General features: G+C 56.7%; 1 pseudogene; it reads right to left on the bottom strand.

The window, feature by feature from the left end:
- Nucleotides 1–27: 27 nt before the first annotated feature.
- LOC130550931 (uncharacterized) lies at nt 28–3,705 on the bottom strand (annotated as a pseudogene).
- Between the last annotated feature and the right edge of the window lie 2,735 nt (nt 3,706–6,440).

Genomic DNA, 6,440 nt, shown 5'->3' on the forward strand with positions numbered 1-6,440 from the left:
GCGCGCACACACACCAGACGAGACACACGCGCACACACACACACCAGACGAGACACACGCACGCACACACACACACACACACCAGACGAGACACATGCGCATACACACACCAGACGAGACACGCTCACACACACACCAGACGAGACACATGCGCGCACACCAGACGAGACACATGCGCGCACACCAGACGAGACACACACACGCGCGCACACCAGACGAGACACACACGCACACCAGACGAGACACACGCACACTGTGGCAGGGTAAGAGACACGACAGACACAAGATGGCTGGTGTAAGCAACCCCGGAGGAGGAATTTATTAACACATGTGCAAACAAGTCAGTGAGTGATATCCGGGGTGCTCGTGAGTGGGTCTTCAGCCAGTCCGTGCTTGTGAAGTAGGTGTCGGCTCAGGCGCTGGTCTCCGAATCTGCGTTGGAACAGAGAGTGAAATGTTAGCATGGAGTGTGAGCTCCCTGAGTGTGGGGTGTGTGTGTGTTATATAGCCGGCAGCTAATCGGTCCCAGGTGTGTGTGATTAGCTGCCGGCCAGTTTCCCAGGCGACACTGATCCTGGATCTGTACCCCTGCCACACTCCCCCCCCCCCCCAGTGTCGACCTGGAATCCCGGTGACTACTGTGGCTGTGTAGAGGGGCTAGTAAGGGTGGGAGGGAAGTGTTGCCTGACAGACCTGCCCAGCCGGACCACATTCGAGACAGCCCGTCCGCATTGGGCCGGGGCTTCGAACGGCAATGTTGCACCGTGAAGTGGAAGTCCTGGAGTGCGAGGAACCAACGCGTCACTCGGGTGTTGGTGTCCTTGGCACGGGCCATCCACTGCAAAGGCGAGTGGTCAGTGATGAGAGTGAAGTTTCAGCCCAGCAGGTAGTAGCGCAGCTCTAGGACTGCCCACTTCACTGCCAGGGCCTCCTTTTCCACTGTGGCATACTTGGTCTCGGCGGGCAACAGCTTATGGCTAATGTAGGTGACCGGATGTTCTTCCCCATCCTGGACCTGGGACAGGACGGCTCCCAGCCCGGTGTCGGAGGCATCTGTCTGCAGTATGAACGGGCTGTCGAAGTCCGGGGCGTATAGGACCGGAGCCGACGTAAGTGCTCGCTTGAGGGCCTGGAATGCCGCCTCCGCCTTGACTGTCCAGTCCAAGGTCTCCGGGTGTCCTTTTTGTCAGGTCTGTCAGGGGGCTGGCTATCGAAGAGAAATGTGGAATGAAACAACGGTAGTAGCCCGCCAACCCCAGAAATGCGCGTACCGGGGTCTTGGTCGTCGGCCGGGCTGCTGACCTCACGGCTTCCACTTTCTTCGCTTGCGGCTGGATGAGTACCCGGCCGATTTGGTACCCCAGGTGTTTGGCTTCGGAAAGACCCAGGTGGCACTTCCTAGGGTTGGCTGTGAGTCCAGCCCGTCGCAGCTCACCAAACACTCTCCGGAGTTGCTCGAGGTGTTCCTCCCAGCTCTCGGAGTGGATTATCACATCGTCGATGTAGGCTGTGGTGTATTGCTGGTGTGGCCGCAGCACGATGTCCATCAGCCGCTGGAACGTCGCGGGGGCTCCGTGAAGGCCAAACGGTAGGACTTGGTACTGCCAGTGGCCGCTGGGGGTGCTAAAAGCGGTCTTCTCCCTGGCTTCCTCTGACAGCGGTACTTGCCAGTAGCCCTTGGTAAGGTCCAGAGTCTAAATGTACCGAGCCCTACCGAGGCGGTTGAGCAGTTCGTCCACCCACGGCATAGGGTATCCGTCGAATGATGATATCTCGTTGAGCTTGCGGTAGTCATTGCAAAACCGGAGGGTGCCATCTTGCTTGGGGACCATCACGATTGGACTGGACCACGGGCTACGGGATGCTTCGATAACTTCTAGTTGTAGCATCCGTTGCACTTCCTGCTCGATAGCCTGCCGGCGGGCCTCCGGTACACGGTAGGGCTGTTGCAGCACGACGACTCCTGGGGCTGTGCGGATCTCGTGCTGGATGACTTGGGTCCGTCCCGGGTTTTCCGTGAACACATCCCGGTATTGACGGACCAGGGCCTCTAGCTCCGTCTTCTGGGGACCCGACAGCTGTTCTCCCAGATCCACGACTGGGTCCCCCTCCTGGGCATATGCGGCCACCTGACCGCGGGGTTCAGTCCACTTTTTGAGGAGGTTGATGTGGTAAATGTGTTCCTCCTTCCTTCGTCCCAGCTGACGCAGGCAATATGTGACCGGCCCGACCCTTTCGATGACCGCGTAGGGCCCTGCCAGGACGCAAGGAACTTTGATGTGGCGTTGGGCACGAGGACCAGTACCCGATCCCCGGGTTGGAATTCCCGGGCCTGGGCAGGCCGGTCATACAACCTATGCTGGGCGCGCTGGGCCTCCGCTAGATGTTGCCTTACCAACGGCATCACCCGGTCGATCCTCTCTCTCATCTCTCGGACATGCTCTATTACCGTGCGATGTGGCGCAGGCTGCTGTTCCCATGCCTCTCGAGCGATTTCCAGCAGTCCTCGAGGCTGTCGGCCGAACAGCAGCTCGAACGGCGTGAATCCTGTGGAGGCTTGGGGAACTTCCCGAATTCCGAACAGGATGTAGGGCAGCAGGAGGTCCCAGTTGGGCCCATCCTCCTATACTACCCGGCAGAGCATTCGCTTCAGGGTTTGGTTAAACTGCTCCACCAACCCGTCCATTTGAGGGTGGTATACGGAGGTCCGAAGCTGTTGGATCCGGAGGAGTCGGCAGAGGTCGCTCATCAGCCGGGACATGAAGGGAGTGCCCTGGTCCGTCAATATCTCAGACGGATACCCACCCGGCTGAACAGCATGAACAGTTCCTTTGCGATGTTCTTAGCCGTGGCCTTCCACAGGGGAATGGCTTCCGCGTATCGAGTCGCGTAGTCCACGATGACCAGGATGTGTTCATGGCCCCGGGCAGACTTCGGCAACGGCCCTACCAGATCCATTCCGATCCGGCCGAAGGGTACCTCGATGATGGGCATCGGAATCAGCGGGCTGGGGGGTGGGTGCCGAGGGGACGTCCGCTGGCAGGTAAGACCGCTCCGGCAGAAGCTCCGGACATCGGCATCAATCCCTGGCCAGTGAAAATGATCCCGGATCCGTTGCAGCGTATTCTGGGCTCCCAGGTGCCCTGCCATCGGGTGCGTGTGGGCCAGCTCGAGCACCGCTTCCGTTTTCGTCCTCGGCACCACCAAGAGACATTTTATTTCTCCTTGCCGCTGTGCGACACAGTAGAGCAGGCCGTTCCTGACCACGAAGTGGGGGTGGGGGTGAGGCGCGGGAAGCCGATCCTCTTCTTCCACCACTCGAACCTGGTTCCAGCAATGTTTTAGTCGATCGTCTTCCCGTTGTTCACGGCCAAACGCTCCTCCCGCTGTAACCTGCTGGAACAGATCCATATAAATGTTAGGAGGTGGGTTTTGGCACTCACCCTCTCGGTCGCTTCCGGTGGCCAGGAAGGACGGCTGCTGTCGTCGGGCTCCCGGGGCACGGCGTCTTCGGCGGCCCCCTTCGCTCCGTGGTTCCCGGACGGTGGTGGCCAGGAGACGCTCGAACCCTGGCCAGTCGCGGCCGAGCACCACTGGTACCGGGAGGTCTGGGACGATGCCCACCTCTACCTGCCACGTCCCGGACTCAGCTGCAATGGTTACCCGACGGGCCGGCACATGTTGAGTGTCACCGTGAATGCACATGATGGGGACTGTGGCTTTGGTCTCGGGCAACGGTCGGACCACGGCCGGCTACACTAGCGTGATAGCGCTGCCCGAGTCGAGGAGTGCTTGGTAGTTCTTCTTTCCTACCCGAACCACCCGCGTAGGCGCTCCCCGGGGGACGCTTTGATGGACAGCACACTCCGCCATCCACGCGCAGGCGCCCGGGTACGGTGACTCGGTAGGCATGGGCTCGTCTACTGGTTCGGGGGCCGCCGGCCTGCTCTCTGGTCGGGTAGTACCCTCCGGCGGTCGCCTGTCGCCTCCTCCCCTCCGGGGCGCCATCCTCTCTCTTTCGCCGGCATCCCGGGCGAATGATGCTTCCGCCAACTCGATGGCTCCGACCAAATCCATGGTGGACCTCGGGTTCCTCATGGCCACCGGTCGGCAAAGGTGTCGGGGCAAGGCACGCAGCACACGGTCGATCATTATCCGCTCCGCTACTTGGAGGGCAGAGGGGTCGTCCGCCAGCAGCCAGAGGTGAGCCAGGCGGGTTAATTGGGCGACCTGCTGCCTCACCGGCGCTCGCTCGTTGTACATCCAGGCATGAAATTGTTGCGCGGCGCACGGGGAGACAGTCCTGCTCGGGCCAGAATCTCCGCCTTTAGGACATCATAGTCCTCACTCTGGGCAGTGGTGAGGGCGTAGTAGGCGTGCTGCACTTCCCCCGTTAAGAAGGGTGCCAAAATGCGCGCCCACACCCGTCTATCCCAGCCTTTCCGGGCGGCGATTACCTCGAAGGTGTGAAGGTATGCTTCTACATCGTCCTGGGCCGTCATTTTAGTGAGTACCTGGGACGCCTGGTAGCGAGGTTCAGGCAGCGGGGTCCGTAGGGCGGGCGCCCAGAGCTGCTCCAGTTCCTGGTCGGCTCTCTCCTGTCTGGCCATCAGCTGATCGAAACATTGCTGCTGGCGGACGGACACCTCAGCGAGCCAGCGTATGACTTCCTCCATTTCACCGCGGGGAGGGAGAGTGCGTCCGTATTTCCTGAGCACAAGAAGACACAGACAACTCGTGGTTGGGAGGTCTCTTACCGCTCTGCCCGCATTCTCCACCACTTGTGGCAGGGTAAGAGACACGACGGACACAAGATGGCTGGTGTAAGCAACCCCGGAGGGGGAATTTATTAACACACGTGCAAACAAGTCAGTGAGTGATATCCGGGGTGCTCGTGAGTGGGTCTTCAGCCAGTCCGTGCTTGTGAAGTAGGTGTCGGCTCCGGCGCTGGTCTCCGAATCTGCGTTGGAACAGAGAGTGAAATGTTAGCATGGAGTGTGAGCTCCCCGAGTGTGGGGTGTGTGTGTGTTATATAGCCGGCAGCTAATCGGTCCCAGGTGTGTGTGATTAGCTGCCGGCCAGTTTCCCAGGCGACACTGATCCTGGATCTGTACCCCACCACAACACACACACACCAGACGAGACGCACACACACACACCAGACGAGACACGCACACACACACACCAGACGAGACACGCACGCACACACACACACCAGACGAGACACGCGCACACACACCAGACGAGACACACACAGGGGCGTATGAAGGTATTTCAGTAGCAAAACTTGAGAGCGTGTAGATTTTAACTTGTGAACTTGTAAAGTATTTGTACCTGTACACTCACAGCCCCAATGTGAAAACTTGTCAAATCAAAAACTGAAGTTGAATGTTGAGATTTGCACTCGTGGACAAAACTCACAAATCTGTCTTCTGAATTTGAAGTTGCAGAAAAATAGTCACAAATGTGTAAACTGGCATTTACAAAATACATTGGCAGATACAAATGCATAGCACATATTTACACGTTTTCCTAGATTCAGATTTGAATTGTAACCACAAACAGGCATCTAAAACCTCAGGCATCCTGACCAGTAGGACATTCAGTCAAAGTCCAGAACGGCCGTGACCAGGGACAGACTGGCCATCTGGTGTACTGGAACTTTTCCCGGTGGGCCGGGAATGTATGGGGCCGGAATGGACGCTTGGGCCGGACAGACGGACGTATTATAAACGCGAATGCATGCAACGCGAAGGCATAGCGAGTCGGATACGTATGCCATCAAACCCCCCCAACCCCCCCCCCCGTCGACAGAAATGGTGGCGGGTCCATGCCTTCAAACATTTTGCTTCCCAGTCTACCCCTGGACACACACATAAACCAGAAAAGAAGCACAAACACACCAGACGAGACACGCACACACACACACACACACACCAGTGTACACTGACTGAAGTAAATCACATTGTGTAGAATAAAAACATCAGATGCTCGACCATGAAACTGTTGTTTATTTCACTTGTCATAATAAATAAATGCTACATTGCTTTAATTTATACAGACTTGAATCTCTTTATTTACAGATGAAGTCACTGTGAATTTACAGACGCTTTTTAATTTTTGCTATTCAAATAAAGTAAAGAATGATTTCTAAAAAAAACAAAGACTCTAAAAAAAAAGTAAGACCAGCTTCAAGATTATTGATGACAGACAACATTGGCTTCTGCATATTATATGACCAATCACGATGCAGCAGATCTGAATAAACATGACAGCCAATAAGATTTCAGATGCTTGATGGACAGCAGTATAAATCACCTTTCACTGAGAGCCCATGATGACAGAACTTTCAGAGAGAGAGAGAGAGAGAGAGAGAGACAGAGAGAGAGAGAGAGAGAGAGAGAGAGAGAGAGAGAGAGAGAGAGAGAGAGAGAGAGAGA

Source organism: Triplophysa rosa, unplaced genomic scaffold (genome assembly GCF_024868665.1).
Source record: "Triplophysa rosa unplaced genomic scaffold, Trosa_1v2 scaffold482, whole genome shotgun sequence".
In the NCBI taxonomy this organism is placed as follows: domain Eukaryota; kingdom Metazoa; phylum Chordata; class Actinopteri; order Cypriniformes; family Nemacheilidae; genus Triplophysa; species Triplophysa rosa.